This window comes from Lolium perenne, chromosome 3 (assembly GCF_019359855.2).
Source record: "Lolium perenne isolate Kyuss_39 chromosome 3, Kyuss_2.0, whole genome shotgun sequence".
NCBI lineage: Eukaryota > Viridiplantae > Streptophyta > Magnoliopsida > Poales > Poaceae > Lolium > Lolium perenne.
Window position 1 is genome coordinate 122,038,854 of NC_067246.2, and position 26,672 is coordinate 122,065,525.

Genomic DNA, 26,672 nt, shown 5'->3' on the forward strand with positions numbered 1-26,672 from the left:
TGGGCCTAGCAGATACGAAAGATGATGGAAACTATCCCTAAAAGAGGCCTAAAAACCAACGTTAAGTCAATTCCCGGAACATCCCTTATAGGAACGGTAAAACAACACCTCACGCACTACCGGATCATCCAACCCCAGCATAAGGCCTAATCATGCAGATATTAAACTAATCCTTGAAACAAGGAACAACTATAACAGATTGGATCTACTAAGTAACGAATAAGCAAGGTGCTGCCCTTACACCTATTCAGGTGTAAGGACAGCTAGATATCGAGGGACGGCATTGCTAAGCAAATATGCATAAGAAAAGCATCAATACAAGCCCCAAGACATCTACGATAAATAGTGCTACTCGCCATCAACAACGCTTCAGCACGAGTAACACAAGGTAATCAAATAAACGTGTACTGCCTAGATCGCAAGATGCGATCTAGGCAGCATGATGCTTACCCGGAAGAAACCCTCGAAATAAGGGGTGGCGATGCGCCTGGTTTGTGTTTGTTGTGAACGTGATTGTCCTCCTTTCTCAAAAACTCTAGATACATATTTATTGTCCGTAGACTGTTTAACGTGGGCATAAACCCAACCGTGTACGAGCTAGACTCTGTTTCTTAATCCTAACCGACACGTACACTACTATTATTTACAGATACACGGGCACGCTGGCCCAAATTCTAGCCCTAGGGCCGATTCAGAAACTCCTCTTAGATGTAAATCTTCCAAGCCCATCTTCATCACGGCCCAACTCCAATGCGGTCAAATTCTGGTGATAACAGGACGAGACATTAGCGGCTGCACCCGACGTTTCAGGAACACTGAAACTACCTCAGTGCCACACATCGTCAGCCCTCCCGCATTTTTCAGGTCAACAATTTGCTCGAACAACTCGTCGGCTGTAGCGCTTTCTTCGGGAGACAAGGTGTTGCGCCAAGATTTCTTTGGCTGGGCCACCAAGACATCCTTGAAGGGAGGAAGGTTGGAACGCCGCCCAGGTACCGGAGTATCCCGCAGGTAGAACCATTTATGGCGCCAGCCCTGGACAGATTCTTTAATCGGAAAGTTGAGGTAATCAACCTCTTTTCTAACAATAAAGCCAACGCCACCAACGACAGGGGGGCCATTATTGTCGTTATGACGTTTGACATAGAAAATTTTCCTCCAAAGACCCCAGTGGGGGTCAATGCCAAGGAAGGCCTCACAGACAGTGATAAAAATAGAAAGGTGGAGGATAGAATTTGGGGTCAGCTGCCAGAGTTGGATCCCATAGAAAAACAGAAGAGAACGAAGAAACTCGTGGGCAGGAAGCGAAAGTCCACGAAACAGAAAGGCGACGAACATAACGGTAAAGCCCTTTGGAGGATTTGGGCGAGATGAAGGACCTGGAAGACGAATGTCATCATCGGAAGAGGAGATGAAGCTGAGGGAGCGGAGCTTGCTCACCTCGCGATTGGTGATGGTGGAGGCGCCCCAATCACGGCTGACCTTGGTTGTGCCCGAGGTGCTGGTGCTCTTCCTTTTGCCCATGGCGCCCGGAGCTTTCGAGGAAAGGAACAAAGGTGAAAGAGGAAGGCTAGGAAGAAGATGAGCAGTACAGAGGCGTGAAAAGTAAAAAATAATGAAGGCCCTCTATTTATACCGTAAGACCGCTAGAAGATTGTGGCCATGACCCTAAAGACATCGTGGGAAGTGGATGGGATCTGGTCGTACACGTGTCACTCTGTAGAGAGCGGAACCGGCGGCCCATTATTCCCACGATGTGCGGAAATTGAGGAGGCACCTCGGTTAATGCGCATGCACTAGTCATCACCTAAAAACTGCCCGCGCAGAACTAGGATGGGCCCGTCAGGTCGCGTCTTGTCAGTCAAACCATGGCAGTGATTACGTCATCAATGACGTTGTAAAAGCTTGGTTGAGGAGTCGAAGGAATGAGACTGTCGAGTAGTCAACTTGAGTCTACGCACAGATTGCAAGCATCTGCGCCTAGACTCGGGGGCTACTCCCATCGGGAGCGCTGGACGCGCACCCGATAAAAGAAGACTCGAAGGTTTTTTTAGGAAGAAAGGCGTGAAGAAGTAATTAAACAAAAGAGCGGTATCCTCAGCTCGAGTCTGCACCCGGTCACAAGCGTCCGTGCCCAGACTCGGGGACTACTCCCATCGGGAGCGCTGGATGCGCACCCGATAAAACTTTTTTGTATTCCAGGATCATGCCCGAGGACTTGATTCTGAGTAGAGTAATGTTGTTTTGCCAACAGCAGTTAACCAGCAAAGCTAGGCACATTACTCCATATCCTTTACGCGTCCAAGCTTTGCTGAAAAGTACAAGCCCTGACATGCATCTATCGGATGACCTATGAAGATTTGCGAGAAACTTCGGCAGAAGAAGACATTCGAGTGGCACAACTTGAGTCCACACACGGATTCCAAGCATCTGTATCTAGACTCGGGGTCTACTCCCATTGGGAGCGCTGACGCGCACCCGATAAAAGAAGATGAAGCTGTTACAAGATGGACAAGACCAATCAAAGCAGAAGAACGTTTAGTGGAGGCATGCTTTAGTCTCTACCCGAAAAATCTTCGGCTAGACACTCGGGGACTACTGACGTGGGCATTACCCTTCGGGTAACTGACATTTCCCTATCCTGTGCGGCCCAACTGGAGGCCCATGAAGATACCCGATGCCAAGGTGGGCCACTAGGGTGGTGCCGAAGAGGATTCCTTGAAGAACAAGACGAAGAGAAGCTGAACAAGGAAAGTTTAGAGCTAAATCTTTTGTAAACCTAGTCGTACCCGGACAGATCTCTTGAGACCTGGCCTCCTTTATAAAGGCCAGGAGAGGGGCTGTCGAGGGGGGAATCAATCTTAGCAACTTTAGCCACCAGAAGTCTAGAGCTAGGTCGCCGTAGCACTTAGCCTCTCGACGAGATCACAACCGAAACCTTCGGCACCCCATTGTAACCCGATATTTTCATAATCAAGATCAGACAGGCAGGACGTAGGGGTGTTACCTCATCGAGGGCCCTGAACCTGGGTAAATTGCTCTCCCCGCTTGTCTGTGAACCGATGTCTCGTGTCAGCCTACATGATTTCATCAACCCTAAGCCCCAGTCGGAGGGCATTGCCGAGGAGTACCCTCGACATCGTGCATATGAGCAAATAAAACCAAGCTTGTGGCCCCTTTTCAACAGACTTGAGAAAAGGTAATGGGTGAGGGGGTCCCAGTAGTAATCCCCACGTACGGGTAGAGCGCTCAATCTCGGAACAGATAACAAGAACTCAAGTCCTAGGGGACATTAGCGAGTCAAAGTTCCGATGCTTTCGCAAAGGGGCTCACTGATGCCACTGCTTACAATTTTAGTTGTTAACATTAAATAAAACATGAGTATCTCCAACAAATATATCCATAACCCATGTGTCATGATGCCCCAACAGATAACCCGATAAGATAGCGATAACGGTAACGAGATATAAACGACACTAGCATGCACTACAACTCGCAAAGCAGACCCGATAACCAAATAAACATATGTAGGATGGTGGTGGAGGCAATATGGGATGCTTGAGGTAACTAGTGGATAAGACACGTGACAAGAATGCAACTCAAGGCTAGCATAAGAGAGAAGGGAAAATAAAATAGGTGAGCGACTCCCGCAGAACAGGAGTGTGAAAATGCTTGCCTGTTAAAGATTGCCGAGGAACATCTAGAGGACTTGTCGTATCTCACATCACCACTTCGTGATCCTATTCGGGAAGAAGCAAATGCTGGAACACACAACGTATGCAAGTCTTACTACTAAGGATAAAGAGTCGGCATGCTCAAGATGATATGCATGACATGGCAGCGAAGGTGCAATGCAACTTATCCATATTAAGCGGGATAACCCTGGACAACAAATTAGAGTTGGAGTTGCATTTTCTACCAACAAATTTAAGTGTTGATTAGCATGGCATATCATGATAGGGGTGCGCTACTTCAAAATTAAATGGAGCGGGGAAAATCCTAGTTGGAAATTCAAAATACTCCGCATATATGTGAGGTGACATGCACAAACTATCACGGCTCGACATGATGCGAGATTCAAACAGATATATGGATGGCATATTAATGTTCCTTATATTTTTCTGATCAATTTTTGTATTTAACACTTTTTATTTTGAGTTATATTTTGGAAGATATGAATTTTGCAAGATATAGACATTTTCTGCAATTTTCAGAAAAACAGTAAAGGGGCGGGGATTTTCTCAACCAGGGGAAGCTAGCCACAGAGTCTGATGAGTGGGCCAGGGGGTGACGAGGCGCTGACTGGGATGGTGGCTTGGGTACGGAATCCTGCAGGGGGTTCTGTGGAAATGTATCAAGGATAGGGGATGCGGGTTAGGTAGGGAAAAGTTGCAGGGTTCTCTTTGCAAAATGGAAACAGATCTAGATCTGGAGATCTTTTCTCACCGCGGGGTTGCCTAGCCCGTGAGGTTGACGGGTGGGCCCAGCGCCACGTCGGATGCCGACGTGGCGTACCATCTGCTGCAGTTGTTGTTGGTGTTGATTCCTGACGAAACTGAAGAAGGCCTTCAGGTGGTGGCGCAGCGCTGCGGCAGAGGTATGGTCGATGGCGACGGGGGAAGGGGAGGAAGCTGGGCGTCGGTGTATGGCGGTTCAGGGAGTCGGGGCGACTTGGCGAAGGAGGCGGGGAAGCAGGGGAGGCATCGGAGCATCACCGATGGCGACCATTTGCGAGGAGGAGGGTCAGTCAACGATGGCAGGGTGATTGAGAAGAGGAGGGGGACGGGGATGGACTCCAGGATGTGCGGAACCTCACCATGAGGCTGAAGGTGCAGCCAAAGAGGGCGGAGGAGGACCATCGGCGCAGGAAATGACGACGACTGGCGCGCGGGAAACGATGAACTAGCGGTGGTAGAAGGCCTCCCGGGGTGATTCACTTGGCGAGGAGGACAAGGAAGATATGTCACTCCTCTTGGTGGCGTCGGTTGGAGGCAGGGTTGCCGGAGACGGTGGCGCGACGGCGAGGAAGGCGCGGTGGCCATGGGGTTTTTCCCTTGGTTACTTGGCATGGAAGAGAAGAAAGGGCAAAGAGAGGGAGCAGGTGAGGATGGCTTGGACGAGGGGAAGAAAAGGAGGGAGTGGTCCAGGCCAGAGGTAAAGCAGAGGGGAGAGGGGAGCCTCACGCTGGGAAGGGGTCGGTGGCTGTCGCTGTCCACCATGGCTGTCTACGGGAGAAGGAAAAAGATGGAAGGGATGAGGAGGCCAAAACGGTAAGAGAAGAGGGCCGGTGCTGGGCTGCTGGTTCGGTGGAGAGAAAGCAAGGAGGTGGGCTGAAAGAAGGAAAACATGCCAGACTAGAGAAGGAAGAGAGAGTTCCAGGGAGGGGAGAAAAGGCCCATAGGATCAGTTTTTAGGGTTTTGTTAAAGGAAAGAAAAGAGAAGGAATTATTATATAAAACATATGAGAGGAAAACAAAATATCTAGGCTCTATAAAATAATTTTATTTGGTGAAAACATGGATGACATGATGCATGATGATATGATGATGCATAAAATAAACATAACAAGCAATATCTAGTAGGGGTATTATCCGGGGCCGTTACAATCGACACCACTAACAAGGAACCTCACCCCGAGGTTCCACCTCAAGGTACGGGGGAGAGAGGTGAACTATCGGGTCTTCAGGCGACGTGTCGATCTCCTCGACACCACTAACAAGAGTTCTTGCTCCATGCTGATCGGGCGACACCACTAACAAGAAGTCTATGTTCCAATGTTGATGATGCGCTTCTGTCGGGATCCTCCGAAGATTGGACCTATTAGGATTAAGGCAGATATCGTCCAACCCGCGTCGGAACCTAAGACTCGGAGAAAACTCAGATAAGAGAGAAGACTCAAAACTCGCAAAGGTAAGAGGAGAAAGAATATAGGTAAGGGGAATTTGTATGCCCATTTGAATCTTGGTCAAATGGCTCCTCCTCCTCCTCCTCCTCCTCCGGCGGCTCCAAGGCGACTCCACTGATCGACGGTGATCTCCCCTAACTGATCCGATCATCGTGACCAGCGTTGGATCCTCTCCAAGGTGATCTTCCTCATGGCTCCTTGCCCCTCTCCTCTTGGTCGTTGGAAGGTTTCCTTTGAATCTCTCTCTGTTGATGGTGTTAGTGCTCTTGGCTCGGGTTTTCTCCTCCTGTGGCCGAAGAACTGGTTGGCTTTGGTTAATCACAAGGATTCTCCTTTGGTTGGTAAAACCCTACGTGAGGGTGAAGCTTTTTACCCTGGATCTTCCATCAGATTTCCTTCCCATCTGGTCTTTGTGATAGAATGCCTTGTTTCTCCCCCGGGTTTTTCTTCATTCTCAGAACCTATCCCACTAAGGTGGAGAGTTACTTTCTCTGATTTGGGAAAAATGGATTCAAAAATTCCAATGGGAAGATCTGCTTTCCTTATTTTGAAACCTCATGCACAGAGGCTTATTCTTCTAGATCCAAAGGAGCAGGTGATCTCGGCTAGATCTTTGCTTCAGGGTGAACAAGTTGTAACTGGCAATATCCTGGATTTCAAGGATCATTCTGTCTTGGTGGGAGAGTGTATTGGTTCTCCTATCTCTGGTCCTCAAGATCATTTACATGCTTCTGGAGCTAAGTCTCATGTTGTCTCGAGAAGTTTTGTGGAAGTAGTGAAAGCTTCAAAACCTCTTAATGTTTCATCTCTCCCAGAAGCTCCCCCTGTTCGTTGGAAAGCTACTTGTTCTCATTTTCAGAATGGCTCTTCATCTTCCCAAGCTTTCCTTATACTTAGGCCTCAAGCCAAAAGATTGGTTCTCCTAGATATGCAAGAGGAAGTGTTGGATGCTAGGTTTCTTTTGGAAAATGAAAAGATACATTTTGGCATGATTTTGGATCTAAAGACACATACTGTGGTTGTGGGTGAGCGCATCATTTCTGACTCTCTCGAGTTTGGGGTCAATTTATTAAAATCATCAAGCCCTACGACTCATCCTCACAAGTCTATACCAGAGAATTCTCAAGAGGATCTTGCACTGGATTTCTCGATTGGAATTTCTTTTGAAGCTGCGTGCAAAAGTAAGTTTGGCCACTCTGTAACTCTTGCAAATTACTCTCGTAGAAGAGCTTTCTTGCTTGTTGCATCATTTGGAAGAGCTCGTTTCAAGCTGGATATTCATACTGTTGCCATTACTTTACAATCATGCTTTGGAGGCTATGCATCTTTATATAAAGTTAGGCTTCTAAAAGATAGAACATTTCAATTCTCTGCGGCCTCAACAGCTGTTAGGTTTGAGATATACAACAAGTCAAAGATATGCACCCCTATGTTTGATCTGTTCTTGAATCTTTGGGGGAATGGAGGACCAAATTGGTTAATTGAAGAAAAGAACTTTTACAAGGAAACCGACGCTGAATGGCAAGTGGTGCAAAGGAAAAAATCAGCATCTTTGGGAACAAAATGGGTGTCTGTTTTTCAGCGCATGCAGTCACCGCTCGAACCTACATCCTCCTCATTTTCAAATCCCTCTTTACAAACGGTTTCTCCCACTAATCAAGCCAATCACATTCAAACCTTTCCTTCTCCGCGAGCCTCTTCTATTGCTCAATTACCGGGCCTGATACCATTTTCCAAATTTCCATCATTCAATCCTATTAATTGGCCCGATGACTCTTACCTTACCTGGTTCAAGGCCCATGGGCCAGCACCTGCTATCCAGGAGGTTACCTCTTTTAGAGATTTCTCGTATTTCCTCTATGGGAAAAAATCTATTCCTTCCTTTGTCGCTTCCGCCTCCTCGCATTCGCCACCCTCGACATCTCCGAAACCGCCTCCGCCATTACCCGCAGTTGCAGAGCAGTCGGAGGTTCATTCTCCGACAATGGCCAACATCCCCATTGATCCAAGGCCATTTGTGCCCCAGGGATACCAGATTCAGAACATCGCTGGGAGGGTGGGAGTCAAGCGAGTGGTGGTTCCGCGGCGCCCCAAGGAGCATGAATAGTATGCAATCGCCACCATTACGTCGTTCCCTGAAGGTTTGGTTCCTTTCCAGAATGTTCGAGATGTTCTTGAAGAATATTTTACAGAAGTTGCTCGAGTGGGATTTGTTAGTTTCCATTCTTGTCCGTTTGGGGCCGCATATGTGCAGTTCAAAAATGTCAGTGATAGGGACAGACTAATTGCTTCTAGTCCTAATCAGTTTGGGGATGTCAATATTTCCTTTGTTAAGCATGATGAGGGAGTGAATTGGAGAGGGGTCACTTTCAATAGAGATGTTTGGTTGCTCCTTGTTGGCCCACCTCTAGACCATATGACTACTAAAGATCTCAATGCATGCTTTGCTGATATTGGTTCTGTGTTGCTTTGGGAAAAAAGATCCAAACAGAAAAGGAAGGGTTCTTGTTAAAGTTAGGGTCACAGACCTTATGGATATTCCTAAGAGCATTAGGATGACTGAGAGTTCCAGACCAGAGGCTCAGTCCTGGACTTTTCTTGTTGAAATTCTGTTAGATAACCTGCTTGGTGGTGGGCCAGCAGATGAAGACCCCATGCCAGATGATGGTGTGGACCCACACCCTCTTCCTGGGCATGCTTTGCCTGCTCCTCAGTTTAATCCTGCTCCAGTGATACCACCTGTTCAAGATGATCCAGACAACAATGAGGGGTGGGGTCACTGGGCTATGGGGGCAGAGCAAGAGCAACCCCAACCAATGGAGATAGAACAACAGCAACCAGTTCAGCAGGAGGAAATGGTCTTGGAAGATCAACAGCTTGGACCTCCTTTACTTGATGCAGTCAGCATGGTTAATGTCTCATCCTCTAGCTCTGAAAGTTCTGCTACTTTTGATCCCCTCTCTGCTGCTGGTCAGTCAGGTGGCTCTATTGGTCAAACACAATCAGCAGCTACTAAACAGCAGATGGATCAGTCTTCCTTGTCTTTGGGAGAGGGCTTATTGAATATCCTTCAAGCTCATTCTGCTCAAGAAGATTCTATGACTAATGCTTCAGAAGAGGTTGCAGCTGGACCATCTATTCTTGATCAGACTTCACAATTCTTGGCTACTGCAGATGATGGCTTGTTTCTTCCTTCTGATGTCAATATGGCCTCACCAAATGAAGCTCATTTACAATTAACCCTGGGCAGAGTGCAGACCTATTACTTCCCTGTACCTGAGGAACATGATCTGTCAAAAAAGATATCTGCAGAAGGAATGGCTCTATGGGAAAAATACTTTGCCCCAAAATCCTCTGATATTGCAAATAATGATAGTTCAGCATTGGTAGACATCCCTGCTAGCTGGTTTAATTTCATAACTCTTATGCTTGTTACCCCTGAAAAATTTGATTGGGCTAAAGGATTTCTGTCATCACAGCTTTGGGATATTATGAAGGAACCTATGCACAAGGAAGAATCTGTCAAATTTGCTATTCCTGATAAATGTGTCACTTCAAAAGCTCCTACATGCTTCTCTCTCACTGAATTGGTGGATGAGCCTCCTGTATCATCTGAGGATGCTCCCAACACTCCTAAGAGAAAAAGAAGAGATAGCAAGATTGCTCTAGTTGAGTCTGAGGTAAGAAGGAGTCCCAGACTTGTTCTGTTGAATGATGGGTATAAAAACCATGACAATTGCTCTGACAAACATTGCCTTACTTGCAATGCTGCCCCTCCCATTATATATACCTAATAATAAAGAAAATAAGGCTTCTTGTTCGTCCGTCTATTTCTACCCTTAAAGTTAAAAGTATTTACCCACACTGCCACCGGTAAGTTACTTACCGATTCGTTTGTCGGTTTCGAAAAAACAAATCCCCGACTCATCCTCTACATCCGCTATATTAGATAAGCCACGACGGTCGCTTGATGCCCGGCTGGTGGCCGCTCTGCCCCGTCCCTGCTGAAAACTAGGTCGCCGCCGTCCGGCTAGGCTTCTCCCCACGCAGTCTCCCAGGCTTCGCCAGGCGGGCCGCCGCTGCCACTGCGTTCCTCTGCGCGGCCGCCGACGCTACATTCCCATCTGCAGATCAGGCCGGCGGCGCCCCTCCGTTCGGTATGGCATTTTGAATCACTTTGGTCGACGGCGCTCCGTTCCCCTGCACAGACTAGGCCGGCGGCGCCCGGAATTTCTGATGGTCAACGAGTTATTTTTCCATGCCACCTCCCGGCTGATCCGACCTCCATTCACCTTGCGCGGCGCCAAGCAGAACCACATACATCTTTCGTTTTGGGAGGCCCCCGGCCTGCTGAGGGAGGCTGTCTCCATGGCCAGATGATTTCCGCTTATCACCCTGCGGTTCTATTTCGAGGCCACGTGAATAGGCTATTCTGAAGAACGCTATTGCTTCTGGTCTGCCAAATTCTGAAAAAAGCACCGCCTCCAAGTTCAACCACATGTGAAAAATTGTGATGCAGACCCTGCAAACTTCTACGTTGGTTTAAACACCCTACTACATTCATAAAAAATAAAACCGTACTACTAGAATCAGACGAAGTGGCTTACAACCGCGGAAACATTTCATTTGGCTGTCATGATTGCTCACGGCGAAAATTGTTTACCTCATTGTGTGTTTTATTTTCTTAGTTGGTGGATGTGATATGTTGATTGTAAGCCTGAGGAACTACAGCTCATGGTATTGACAAGCCTGAGTTTTTCAGTTAACATGAAGAAATATAGTAAGTCTGAAGTTTACTGCTAATTTGAATAAAATTGAAAATAAATTTCTTCATGAGAAAAATGCAAAATGGATTTGAAGAGAAATGTTGTTATCTTGAACAAAACCAGTCCATTCACCCCACGTCTCAAACCTTTTTCGCTTCGTATGTCAACCCAATCAAAAGAAAAGAAAAAGAAATTGGCCGGGAAGAAACGTGAATAACATGGGCTTTTGGCACAATTCTACCTTTTTATCACGTGTGTTTATTCATATGTTTTTGTCTTTACGATGTAAATATTTATTTACCGTTGCAACGCACGGGTATGTTTCCTAGTCAACACTAAAGTGGTTAAGAATCTGGCCATGTCTTTTTGTAAGGTGTCTGAAGATGTGGAAAAAAGAATCCTGAAGAAAGGAAAGAGCACTATAGAGGAGAGCAAAGCAGCTGCACCCCAAGGAGTGATTGGAAGCAAGAAGAGCAAGGCTCCTCCCTCAAGTTCTCTGAACAAAGTCAGTGAGAAGGGGCAACAAAAGGCTACTGTCCTTGCACAGCAGGCCAAGAAAAAATCCTCCAAGTAGTTCTTAATGCATGCATCTATATTTACTTTTGGCTCCTTTGGGGCTAGCTCGATTCCAGTGTGGTTCCAAAACTTGTTAAGACATGATCATGCCATGTGGCTTTTGTACTCTGTGAACATTATGAGTACCTATGTTAATGATGGAGTCATGACAATTGTGTTAATCATCCTGGTTCCTAAAGTATCTCTTTACTTTGGGAAATTTATAATACTATCACCTGGTTTTTATGGATAATTACAAATCTTGGAAAATTATGAACTGGAATTTAAGAGGCATTAATTCAGAGAAAAAATGGGTGGCATTATCCAATAAAATTGAGGAATCTGGCTGTGATATCATTTGCCTTCAAGAAACAAAGAGGGAATCCTTTGATTTAGCCTACATTAAAAAAATTTGCCCAAAGAAATTCACAAGATTTGAATTTGTTCCATCTGTGGGGGCTTCTGGTGGTCTGATTATAATTTGGAATGGCTCTCTTTTCAAAGGGGAACTGGCATTTCATAATGAATTTTCTCTTTCTGTGAATTTCCAATGTAATCTATCCAATGATTCCTGGATTTTAACCAATATCTATGGGCCTTGTCAACCTGAGAAAAAAGCTTCATTTATTGACTGGTTTGCCAATATTGACATGCCCCAAGACTCTGATTGGATAATCATGGGGGATTTCAACTTTATTAGAAGTCCATCAGATAGAAACAAACCTGGAGGGGACTTAAATGATATGCTGCTTTTTAATGAGGCAATTAGTAACCTTGGCATTGTGGAACTGCCACTAAAAGGGAGAAAATTTACTTGGAGTAATATGCAGAAAGATCCCTTGCTTGAAAAGCTGGATTGGTTCTTCACATCTGCCTCATGGACCATTTCATATCCTGCAACATTTGCTTACCCTCTTGTGAAGCCCACCTCAGATCATGTTCCATGTGTTGTGGTGTTTAATACAAAAAACCCCAAGGCCAAAGTGTTCCGAATTAAAAATCATTGGATGCAGCACAGTGAATATAAACAGATTGTTCAGGCTGCTTGGAACATTCCAGTGAATTATAGGGATAGCGCTAAAAATATCAATGCAAAGTTCAAAAACCTGAGAAGAGGCTTGAAGTTGTGGGCAAAAAATCTTCCATGTTTACAGAATCTGATCAATAAAGTAAATGAAGTGATCTCTCTGGTGGATACTGTTGAAGAATATAGAACATTGACAGTGACTGAATGGGATTTAAGAGATGTCCTCAAAGCACACCTTCTCACCCTGTTGCAAAATCAGAAATCTTACTGGCAACAAAGAGGAAAAATTAAGTGGGTCAAACTGGGGGATGCAAACACAAGGTTCTTCCACTCAAAAGCTGAAATTAATGACCATGAAGGAAAGGCTGCTATTTTATGGCAAGCTTTTAAGGAAAGGATGGGTAACTCTGATAATCCTCATATGCAGTTCAATCTTGAGGGCATTCTGGACTCCAATGTTACTGAAGAGATGAATAATATCCTACAAGCCCCATTTTCAGATAAGGAAATAGAAGATGTTGTTAAAAATTTGCCAAATGATAAGTCACCTGGACCTGATGGTTTCAGTAATGAGTTTGTCAAGTGTTGTTGGTCCATTATTGCCCCAGATATCAAAAAACTGATTAGTGACTTCCATGATGGGAACATTTCTTTGGAAAGTATTAATTCCTCTTATATTACTCTAATTCCAAAAACAGAGAACCCCATGACTCCTGGTGATTTTAGACCCATCTCCTTGCTGAACTGTGTTCTTAAGATCATCACCAAGCTGTTGGCTAACAGATTACAAGACATCATTCTCTCTCTAGTGCACAAAAACCAATATGGATTCCTCAAGAAAAGGTCCATACAAGACTGTCTTGGTTGGGCATTTGAATATCTTTATAAATGCCATCAATCAAAGGAGGGAATTTTAATCTTGAAGCTGGATTTTGAAAAAGCTTTTGACAAAATTGAACACTCAACAATTCTTCACATCCTTAAAGCAAAAGGATTTGGTGACAAATGGTTACAATGGATAGCTATGATTCTCAGTTCTGGGACACCTGCAGTCATGTTGAATGGTGTTCCTGGAAAGAAATTTTACTGTAAGAGAGGAGTGAGACAAGGGGATCCTTTATCACCTCTGATCTTTGTGTTAGCAGCAGATTTCTTATAATCTGTTTTGAACAAAGCTATGGAGATGAGCCTCATTACAAAGCCCATTCCTTGTGCATCATGTCCAGATTTTCCTGTGATTCAGTATGCAAATGATACACTCCTTGTTATGAAAGCAGATGCAAATCAATTACTTTGCCTTAAAGGTCTCCTTCACTCTTTTGCTGCTTCACTGGTCTCAAAGTAAACTATCAGAAATCAAATATGATGCCAATTAATATGACTACAGAAAGATTGGCACACTTTGCTGCCACTTTAAATTGCAATGTTGGATCACTCCCTTTCACATACTTAGGGCTTCCTCTTGGCATCACAAAACCCTCCCTGGAATTTTTCCTTCCCATGGTTCAAAGAGTTCAAACAAGGCTTGGTGGAATTGCAGACTTTCTCAATTATGGGGGAAAATTTCAAATGGTGAAATCAGTACTAGCTTCCCTCCCAATTTTCTTTATGTGCTGCCTGGATGTACCAGTGACAATCAAGGATCGGGTTATTAAATACATGAGGCATTGTCTTTGGAGAAAGAAAAATACTGATGTACAGGCAAAAGGGAATGCTCTTGTCTCTTGGAAAAAGATTTGCAGACCAAAAGAACAGGGGGGTTTGGGAGTCCTTAACTTGGAGATTCAGAATAAGACTTTGTTACTCAAGAATTTTCATAAATTCTTCAATAATCTTGACATTCCTTGGGTGAATCTCATAAGAGATACCTACTATGATGAAGACAAACCACCAGGAATTAAAATTGAAGGATCTTTCTGGTGGAAATCACATTTGAAGCTCATTGATACTTATAAAGCCCTAGCAAGATGTAACTTGGGCAATGGAAAAACTGCATTATTCTGGACAGATTTGTGGGGGGGATTCTTGTCTTCACCAGAAATTTCCTCATCTTCACTCATTTGCTAAGAAAACTGATATCTCTGTAAACAAAGTGATGCAAATGGAGTTTCTCCAAGACATGTTTCATCTCCCTCTTTCCCAACAAGCATTTGCTGAGTTTAAACAGTTGGAAGAATTATGCGATTCTATACAGTACAATATGCTTCAACCTGACTCATGGAGTTATATTTGGGTTTCAAACAAGTTTTCTACTGGGCAAGCCTACAAGGTTTTGATTGGAAGTCAGCATACTCCTAAGTTTTTCACCTGGTTATGGGAATCCTCCTATCAGCCAAAACACAAATTCTTTTTCTGGCTGCTTTTACATGATAGACTAAACACAAGAAATCTACTTCGGAGGAAAAACTGTCATTTACAAACCTATAACTGTGCAACATTACAATGTAGTCAAGAAGAAACCTTAGCTCATCTTTTCTGGAGCTGCCCGTTTGCACAGCAATGCTGGTCTTTTATCTGTCCCCAAATTTCCAACCAGCAATCAATCATGGAAGCTCTATATGATGTCAAGGACAAGCTGAACTTACCGTTTGCAGTGGAAATTATTATGATTACTTCATGGTCCATTTGGATAATCAGAAACAGGAAAAATTTTGAAGGACAAACTCCAACTTTACAAGCCTGGAAGGCAATATTCAAACAAGAGATCAATTTGCTTTCTTTCAGAATGAAGAAAAAATGGCAGAATCCTTTCAAGACTTGGCTAGATAGATTCATGAGTTCTTAGCTTTCTTAGCTTCTTTTTTCTCTTTTTTCTCTTTCTTTCTTTCTTTCTTTCTTTTCCTTTGTACATCTTGTACAACTGTAAACTTTTATAATTATCAATAAAAATTGCAGTGGGGATTTTTTTCCCACTGTTGACCCTTCAAAAAAAATATAGGTAAGGAGAAAAATCAGAGCTAATCAGAACTATCCAACGAATTTTCAGAAAATAATTTTGACACTAGACACAACAATGTCTGTTGGCAAGGTTATCCTACAGGCTAGACTAGTGGTGTATCGATAACCTGGGCTCTGATACAAACTTGTGACGCTCCGGAAACAGTACCATGAGGATCCCAGCGATCCCACCGAAATCCGCACGTATCGATTTTGAGACGCCCTCCGACACGACGTGTGCGACAAATCACGCACGTGATGCTAGAGGAATTAACACGAGCGGTAACATTACAACAGGATTACAATAGAGCCCACAAGAAACATATATTACAACAACGATTCCAACGAGTCAAGAACAAAATATACAATACAAAGATCCAAATCATACATAAGATCAAATACGTCAGAGTACGGACAAGATACAAACTGCACTAAGAGTCCTAAAGATAACCAGTGGCGTCCATAACCCAGCCCAGGCCAAGCCGTAAGGGTAACCTTGCTAACGTTGTCTTCATCAAACATGTCTTCGTACCTGCCCGGTTATGTCCCAGACCAGCAATAAGTACGTGTTCGTACTTAACAAGACTTCAAGACGTATATGCATTCGTCAAGCAGTCATCCTTTGTACTTGAGGCACACAGGGGACTTAGAGGACGCAAGAGGACATCATAGGCAATATGGTGGGGTTAAGCGGCAGCGCGCGAGCACTAAAAACCTATAGAGACACTCTACAACATTCGTCTAACAGAGCAGGTGAGAGAGCGCATAAACTAACAGTTATATACTCTGCAAACATAACCCAACCGAAAGCGTTGCCCCCTTCACAAAGGAAGTACTTACAAAGGCACTCACACGATGGACACGTTATATTAAGTAACCGTTGTAGTAATGCTATATTACTATGCAAGTTACTAGCAAGTTATTAACATCAACATAAAGGTGTAAGTTGTTCTATGATCGAGCTATACAATTCCAAGTCGTCCATAACCGCAGACACGGCTTATCGATAAGATGTACACCCTGCAGGTGTTGCCCAAATGTAACCATACGCATGGTCGGCCCACTTACGGCAGGCGATGTCTCACAACAAGACCGTTCCCAGTTCAACAAGAAAGTCTAGGGGGCACCCCACTAAGCTACCCGTAACGAAGTTCGGCCCACTCCGTAGCGGACTCAGGGTTGCGTAGGTGTCTAGGCGGGCACTAACGGCCAGGCACTAGATAAGTCATCTACAAAGATGCAGTACAGTACAGAATATAACACCCGAAGGCAACAGAAAGTAAATCGTGCATATCGTGCATATGAGCAAATAAAACCAAGGTTGTGGCCCCCTTTTCAACAGACTTGAGAAAAGTTAATGGCTAAGGGGGTCCCAGTAGTAATCCCCACGTACGGGTAGAGCGCTCAACCTCGGAAAAGATAACAAGTACTCGGGTCCTAGGGGACATTAGCGAGTCAAAGTTCTGATTCTTTCGCAAAGAGCCTCGCAGATGCCACTGCTTACAATTTTAGTTGCTAACACTAAGTAAAGCATGAGTATCTCCAACAAATATATCCATAACCCATGTGTCATGATGCCACAACAGATAACGCGATAAGATAGCGACAACGGTAACGAGATATAAACGAGACTAGCATGCACTACGACTCGCAAGGCAGACCCGATAACTAAACAACAGATGTAGGATGGTGGTGGAGGAAATATGGGATGCTTGAGGTAACTAGTGGATAGGACACGTGACAAGAACGCAACTCAAGGCTAGCATAAGAGAGAAGGCAAAATAAAATAGGTGACCGACTCCCGCGGAGACAGGAGTGTTGAAATGCTTGCTTGTTAAAGATTGCCGAGGAACATCCAGAGGACTTGTCGTATCTCACATCACCACTTCGTTATCCTATCCGGGAAGAAGCAAATGCTGGAACATACAATGTATGCAAGTCTTACTACTACGGATAAAGAGTCGGCATGCTCAAGATGATATGCATGACATGGTAGCGATGGTGCAATGCAACTTATCCATATTAAGCGGGATCGGAACCCCGGACAACAAATTAGAGTTGGAGTTGCATTTTCTACCAACAAAGTTAAGTGTTGATTAGCATGGCATATCATGGCAGGGGTGCACTACTTCAAAATTAAACAGAGTGGGGAAAATCCTAGCTGGAAATCCAAAATACTTCGCATATATGTGAGGTGACACGCACAAACTATAATGGCTCGACATGATGCGATATGCAAACAGATATATGGATGGAATATTCATATTTCTTATATTTTTCTGATCAATTTCCATATTTGACACTTTTTATTTCAAGTTATATTTTGGAAGATATGAATTTTGCAAGATATAGACATTTTCTGCAATTTTCAGAAAAACAGTACGGCCTTGTTTGGTTCCAGAGTATTAGCTGGGATAGGCGAGTATTATCCCGGCCCATTTTCGAATACCCAGTTTTCCCCGATAGCCCATTTGGTACTAGAGTTTTGTGCCAAAAAAATCCCCGCCATCCCTGGAAAACCCCGTCCCCGATCCATATTTTGTCTTGGGCTCAATCCACCACCCAGGGGTCGCGTATTATCCCCGTCTCGTTCTATCCCCATCCAAACCCTACCCCAGAGGCAGCGCTCAAGCGGCCGGCGACGAGCGTACCGGCGGCGAGCGGAGCACTACCGAGTGGAGGTGCACGAGGCGGTAGCTGCCGGAGGGGAGGAACATCTGCGGGGAAGACAATACCACGTCGCCGCTCCACATCGCCGCTCCACATCGCCGCTCCACATCACCGTCGCCGTTCTTGGGACCTGACCGGCGACACCACCTCCTGTACTTCGGTATCCTCTCCGGTAAACTCCTCGTTCTCTCTCCCTCTCTCTTCCTGTCTGCGGTCGAGGTAGCAGTATGTACGTGGTGGTGGCGCCCTGCCTGGAATTGGTATATGGCGTGAGTGGAGGAGGCCCCTGCCCCTGTGGCGCGCGCATGGCGTGAGTGGAGGAGGCCTCCGCATGTCTTCCTTGCTTCACGTCTCACCTTGTGGTACATGCACTAGTGTAAAACAGGCCATTTGTGGCGGGTCGTTAGGCCCTTTTGTCGCGGGCGGCCAGCCGCGACAAAAGGTGGACCTTTTGTCGTGGGTCAATTACCACCCGCGACATATGGTCCACCACGTGGCAGGCGCGGGGCGCGCAGGGGACAGCCCCTTTTGTCGCGGGCCGTATTACGACCCGCAACAAAAGGACCTCTACGTGGCGCGCGCAGAACGCTGCTGCTTTAGGGTTTGAGTAGGTGGTACAGCACCACCACCCCCCCCCCCCCGCCACGCCCCCCCCTTTTATTTCATTTTTTCATTTCAAAATAAAAGTTGCATATATTTATACGCTACTACAAGTTGTACACGTTCATTCATTATATATAGATCGAGCAAACAAATATTGGAAGGAAAAGTCTATTCGTAGATTCCCCTTACACATATACATGGAGCTTACTACTACTGGGACAAAAGCCCGTCGTCTATTCGAACTAATACATATACATGGAGCTCCCTACTACCGACGCCTCTTTGGACTAAACCGGCCGTTGTCGTCTATTACTTCTGTCAACAGAAATGCCGCCAGTTCCTCCATAATTCCTAGTATGTGTTCATGTGGTTGGAGTTTCTCCCGCATGTAGTCGACCTATATAGGAAAATGAGATGAATATGATTATATCAATCTTGTTAATGAAGTATTGACGATAATAAATTAAAGTTGTGAATGTTATTGCTTACGTTGAATCTATTATTGTTGTTCTTCTCAGTGGTTAACATGCGAATGGACTCGCAAACGTAGTATCCACATAGATTCGTCCCCTGTGGCTGCTGGGCGCACGGTACAATAGTAAATGTTAGCTTGTCTGCGAAGTGCTCACCCGTAATAACCTCCTTGAAAGATGTCCAAACCCTGCCAGGCAAAAGAATGATAGAATGAATGGATGATTAATTGATATCTCACGAAAGATATAGCGCGACAATGATTGAAATTACCTCTGGAGAATCTCCTGCAAGTCGCGGAACCCGTCCAGGCCTCTATTCAATGGGTCGCTTACTTCAACAATTCCCTTTTCAACTTGAATGTTTAGCAGAATCCAGTGGAAACTGCACATGTTTATATAGACGTCATGAATTAGACTTAACATCGAGTAAGAAAAAAATGAATGTGCACAATAGATCAGTAAGACTCTCACCTGTAGTTGTAAGGAAAGAGTATTGAATCACAGAAGCTTTGTTCCACTATAAACCTCGTTAGGTTTTCCACTGTTTCTTTGATTTTATCCTTTACGGTTTCATGATGTACTTTATCTGGGTCAACAAACCCAACATTGTACACCTTATTATGGCTGCATTCAATCATCTTCAGTCTGCATATATAAGAGAACACATATGATATAATGAGTATATGCAATGAACAGGAACAACTGAATGAACACGAACTTATATGTAGTAAACTTACAAGCTGTAGCAACTCATTAGAGATTTGTCGAGGGTGTCTAAATTGAATAACTGCCAGAGTTCATTCATCTCCATATGGATATGCTCCCTTCGGAAGTAATATTCTCCTGGGATATCCGCCACGATGAAAGTTGTTTTCTCCTTGCACGCATTAAGGTACCACTGATGCAAATTCTGCATATGCGTTGGCAGTTTCTGCAGCCTCTCTTTGCTGACCAAGTCGGCCCCGTAGACAAATTTAGGAGCTATATCAGCCTTAGGTACTGAATCGGAGAACATCATGTCCTCCACGGTCATGCCACATTGAGCCGCTAGCGTCGCAGCTTCGTTCATATCGAAAGGACCAAGTTCCTGGTACGCCAAGGGAACTTGCAACACTTTGAGTGGTGGGAGCGATTGTTTGGCTTGTGCTCCGAGCTGGGAAACTGTAATGTCCCAGGTTTAGAGATGATCGAGGGGTAGATTTTAGAAAGGGATGTGCATTGCATAGTAAATTCTGGGGAAATTTCGCGCTTTTAAACAAAAACTGCATCAAAGGGGGACAAGTTTCTCTCTCGACACCTTACAGGGTTAGGGTTTCGAGAGTGTGACAAACTTGCATCTCACTTCACTAGTTTAGGGTTTTGAGAAGAGAGGGGAGAGTTTACTTGATTGAATTCTAAATGATATGACATGGTTGAATTCAAACCAAGGTTGAATTTGAATTTCAAATTCAAACATTAAATAATTACCTTAAATAATTCAATTGAGGAAATTCATTAAGTAAATAATCAATAATAAACAAGATGAACAATTATAATAAAGTGGAGCTCATTAGGGAAAACCTTGAGCTTTATTGAATAACACACAAGATACATTGTCTTTACATTATTCATAATGGAAATAAATGAATTACAACACATTACATAAATGGGCAGAATAGAAGAAAGAAAAATAAAGAAAAATTACAATTTAATGATCCTAGACTAAATTCTACAAGATCATCTTCATTTGATCTTGAACTTGATGAATTCCAAGTCCATTTTGAGCCATGGTTGATCCCTGCACAAAAACACAACAAAGAGAAGTTATGCCAAGTGGCAAAGCCACTTGGCAAGTTAGAAATCAAATGGAAAGGTGAAATGAGCAGATAAGCTCAATGTGGCCGAGCTGATCCAGGCCAAAGCCAAGTTCCAGGTTCAGGTGCACAGCACTTGACAGCACACACACACAGCCTGCTCACAGGGCTGTGTGCATGCTGCACACACACATAGTGAGTCACTAAGGTGACAAGCAGGAGCTGTCGACCAGGGATGCAAGAGAGCACCATATATAACCTTTTCAGAGCCAAACCCTAGTCATTTGTTCATCCATCGACAGCAGCAGTGGTAAGTTCATCAAGAACACCAAGAACACTTAGAACAGGAAAAACCACAAGCCATCAGAAACCATCCAGGGACAGTTTCACCAAGAACTGTCAGCTGTGAGCAAGTACCAGATGGAGTAAAGCACCACAAGCTTGTAAGGAGGAGAAGGGCAAGCAAACCAAGCATCACAGAAGCAATCCTCTACAACAACACTTAATTCTAGGAGCTGGAGTGAGGTATACCACACAAGAGCCTGAGCAAGATCATATCTTGCTCATACTTAAGCATGATTGCATCACAGGAGCACAGAAGGGTAGAAAACCCTAGGTGTATCATCATTTGGTTACTAAACCAATTGGTGCCAGCAAGTACAACTAAGGCTAACAGGAAAATAAACCAGGGAACACTGGTTATGACAACACAGTGTCAAAACCAGAGAAATCCAGCATGGATTTATTCCTTGCAGCCAATCAGGATCACAAAGCACCTATTGACCTAGCTAAAACCATCAGACTTAGACAGAATCGTCTGCATTTGTTTTCAACATCAAGAGTTCTGGCAATCCAATAAATGGATCACCAGACAACATTTGGTAAGCAACAGCAAGCCAACAGATAGGGGAGCCATCCCAGGGCAGCACATGTATACTGCCAGGATCACCTCAACCCTTAACCAATTCCAACAAAGAAACCATGCACAGATATCATCACCCAGTAGGGTTCAAAAGGAGGTTTAGGGTACACAACCAGGTGTTGGCATCCATCTAACCCTACCAAATCCATTGAGATGATCATCACTGAATCTCAGTTCACATCATTTATCCATCTAATCAATCAAGGATAAACAGATAAATGAAACAGACAAGCAATTGATGCACCAGGGTCTTGCCAATGATCAAATGGATCATGACAGGCATCAATTGATGCTTAAGCAAGCAACAGCACACATCAGGCCAGGCCTGTGTGATACACAAGAGAGCAACAGTGAGGCACAGACACCAAAGGGCAGCTGTTACAAGCAACTGGTGATCATATGAACACCAGAAGCTTGTTAGAGCATGCTAATGCATGCTAGAACTCAGTCTAAGCAGTTAACACATGAACAGATAATTAATAACTGAACAATTGTATCACAGATAGGGCATCAGGCAATATAATTGTATCCAGAAGCACTCCATCAAGGGATGGAGTTGATAATGCAACAGATAAGCTCAAATGAGCATGTCCATGAATTGAAGCACAGATAGGATCTCACCAGAGGCACTGGCACTTGCAAATATGCAAGGATTAACTACAACAATCAAGCCAGGGACAGAATTAAGCACACACAGTATGCCCTAGTGACAGTAAAAAGAATAGGATGAAGGAGATATGCCCTAGAGGCAATAATAAAGTGGTTATTATTTATATCTTTATGTTTATGATAAATGTTTATATATCATGCTAAAATTGTATTAACCGAAACATTAGTACATGTGTGATATGTAGACAAACAAGAAGTCCCTAGTATGCCTCTTAAACTAGCTTGTTGATTAATGGATGATTAGTTTCATAATCATGAACATTGGATGTTATTAATAACAAGGTTATGTCATTGTGTGAATGATGTAATGGACACACCCAATTAAGCGTAGCATAAGATCTCGTCATTAAGTTATTTGCTATAAGCTTTCGATACATAGTTACCTAGTCCTTATGACCATGAGATCATGTAAATCACTTATACTGGAAAGGTACTTTGATTACACCAAACACCACTGCGTAAATGGGTGGCTATAAAGGTGGGATTAAGTATCCGGAAAGTATGAGTTGAGGCATATGGATCAACAGTGGGATTTGTCCATCCCGATGACGGATAGATATACTCTGGGCCCTCTCGGTGGAATGTCGTCTAATGTCTTGCAAGCATATGAATGAGTTCATAAGAGACCACATACCACGGTACGAGTAAAGAGTACTTGTCATGAGACGAGGTTGAACAAGGTATAGAGTGATACCGAAGATCAAACCTCGGACAAGTAAAATATCGCGAGACAAAGGGAATTGGTAATATATGTGAATGGTTCATTCGATCACTAAAGTCATCGTTGAATATGTGGGAGCCATTATGGATCTCCAGATCCCGCTATTGGTTATTGGTCGGAGTGAGTACTCAACCATGTCCGCATAGTTCTCGAACCGTAGGGTGACACACTTAAAGTTGGATGTTGAAATGGTAGCACTTGAAATATGGAATGGAGTTCGAATATTTGTTCGGAGTCCCGGATGAGATCCCGGACATCACGAGGAGTTCCGGAATGGTCCGGAGAATAAGATTCATATATAGGATGTCATTTTATGTGAAATAAAATGTCGCGGAAGGTTCTATGGAAGGTTCTAGAAGGTTCTAGAAAAGTCCGGAAGAAACCACCAAGGAAGGTGGAGTCCACATGGGACTCCACCACCATGGCCGGCCAGCCCTAGATGGGGTGGAGTCCCAAGTGGACTCCACCATAGGGGCCGGCCACCCCCCACATGGGAGGTGGAAATCCCACCCTTTGGGTGGGAGTCCTAGTTGGGCTAGGTTTCCCCTCTTATGGAAGGTTTTGGTTTCGGGTCTTATTCGAAGACTTGGACACCAACACTTGGGATCCACCTATATAATGAGGGGCCAAGGGAGGGGGCCGGCCACCCCAAGACCACAAGCTGGCCGCCCCCCCTTGAGTGGCCGGCCACCCCCTCCCAAACCCTAGCCGCCCCCTCTCCTCCATAACTCCCGCGTAGCTTTAGCGAAGCTCCGCCGGACTTCTTCACCACCACCGACACCACGCCGTCGTGCTGTCGGATTCAAGAGGAGCTACTACTTCCGCTGCCCGCTGGAACGGGGAGGTGGACGTCGTCTTCATCAACAACCGAACGTGTGACCGAGTACGGAGGTGCTGCCCGTTCGTGGCGCCGGAACCGATCGTGATCAAGATCTTCTACGCGCTTTTGCAAGCGGCAAGTGAACGTCTACCGCAGCAACAAGAGCCTCCTCTTGTAGCCTTTGGAATCTCTTCAAGGGTGAGACTCGATACCCCCTCGTTGCTACCGTCTTCTAGATTGCATCTTGGCTTGGATTGCGTGTTCGCGGTAGGAAATTTTTTGTTTTCTATGCAACGTTATCCTACAGTGGTATCAGAGCCGTGTCTATGCATAGATGGTTGCACGAGTAGAACACAATGGTTTTGTGGGCGTTGATGCTCTTGTTATCTTTAGTTTGAGTACTTTGCATCTTTGTGGCATAGTGGGATGAAGCGGCTCGGACTAACTTTACATGACCGCGTTCATGAGACTTGTTCCTCGTTCGACATGCAACTTGTATTGCATAAGAGGCTTTGCGGGTGTCTGTCTCTCCTACTATAGTGAAGATTCAACTTACTCTTCTATTGACAACACTAGTATCACCGTTGTGGTTCATGTTCGTAGGTAGATTAGATCTTACTCGAAAACCCTAAACCACGTAAAATATGCAAACCAAATTAGAGACGTCTAACTTGTTTTTGCAGGGTTTGGTGATGTGATATGGTCATAATGTGATGATGAATATGTATGAGATGATCATTATTGTATTGTGGCAACCGGCAGGAGCCTTATGGTTGTCTTTAATTTTCATGTTGAGTAGTATTTCAAAGTAGTTGTAATAGTTGCTACATGAGGTGAACAACCATGAAGACGGCGCCATGGACCTTGACGCTACGCCGACGATGATGGAGATCATGCCCGTTGATGATGGAGATCATGTCCGTGCTTTGAAAATGAAGATCGAAGGCGCAAAGACAAAAGGGCCATATCATATCACATATGAACTGCATGTGATGTTAATCCTTTTATGCATCTTATTTTGCTTAGATCGCGACAGTAGCATTATAAGATGATCCCTCACATTAATATCAAGATAATAAAGTGTTCTCCCCTCGTATGCACCATTGTAACAGTTCGTCGTTTCAAAGCATCTCGTGATGATCGGATGTGATAGATTCAACTATTCACATACAACGGGTGTAAGCCATGTTGCACACGCGGAATACTTGGGTTTGCTTGACGAGCCTAGCATGTACAGACATGGCCTCGGGACAACGAAAACCGAAAGGTTGAACACAAGTCATATGGATGATATGATCAACATGTTGATGTTCACCATTGAAGCTACATCATCTCACGTGATGATCGGTTTTTGGTGTAGTGAATTTGGATCGTGTACCACTTAACAACTATGAGGGATGTTGTATTAAGTGGGAGTTCATTAGTAATTAGATTAAAACATGAACTAATTATCATAAACATAGTCTGAGTAGTATTTTGAATTAATTTTGTAGTATTGGCATCCGTTTACTACTATGCGCTAGTCTTGTTATTGAGATAGAAATACTGTTAAAATCTGACAAGAAACTTTACGGATTGGTACCGTATTGTTAAAGAATCAAGAATTGATTAAGTCCTATTGCAAACTTTTAGTAAACCTCACATTGTTGATTCAAAGAACTATGGTTTCAATTAGTACCTAAAGTTATCTTGTCTCCGTAAAACTTGAAAGTTCAAATATGTTTGAAAAGTAAGGAGCTGAAAATTTAGTTTTCAGAAATAATCAAGGTATGAGATATATGTGATATCTAAGACCTTATTGCAAGATGATAGAATATAATTTGGTGAGACTACATAAACTCATAAGTTTTATGGGAATGTACGAAGGTTGAAGACGCAAGGCGTCACAATCCTCCAACTATTGGGGCACTAACGATATTCGCATATCCATGAAGTGACCATCCTTAATATGCACCATTGCTAAGACTCGTTGTTTCGAAGCATCACGTGATGATCGGGTGTGATAGATTCTACGTGTGCATACAACGGGTGCAAGCTAGATTTGCACATGCAAATACCAAGGTTAAAACTTTACGAGCCTAGCATGTACAGACATGGTCTCGGAAAGTCGTCATAATATGATGGATAAAATTATGAGTGAAATTGTTCATCATATTACAAAGTTACTAATAGTGAAATCTGGAACACTTGTCATATGATGATCAACTTCAAAGTAAGAACCTCAAGGTTATTGGTATTTGACCAACAAACCTAGAAGTTATTAATGTTGAAGTGTTTTTCTGAATAATGAGGAAAGCTAAAAGAGAAACTGCAAAAGATATTTTGGCAAAAAGAAAAGAAAAGACTAGAAAGTCTAGCTCAGGTGTATATAAATGATATACATGTTATGGTTGTATTCCTAGTTAAGTCACAAAATGAAATTCTTGGGTATTAGTACCATATTGGTTGGTATGAAGTGTCATACGAAACAACGCAATACAAGAATACAATGGCCTAAGTGACTGACAAGGAATATGATAGGAATGCACGTCTGGAACAAAATAAAGTGTTATTATGTTCGTCGTTGACATTCTATCTAGCCCTTAGAATTTATAATAAAGAACTTAATAATTGTTATTTTGCTCTGGTCAAATGAAAACAATGAGTTGTTCAAATTATGACATTACTCCATGTACGATGGATAAGTTATTATAAATCTTAATGGTGAAACACACATACATAACACTGACGCTAAAATGCCATAAGGCAAATGATTTGAATTCCACTTATTTGTGGAACCGCCATTTAGGTCATGTTAGAAAGGAACGCATG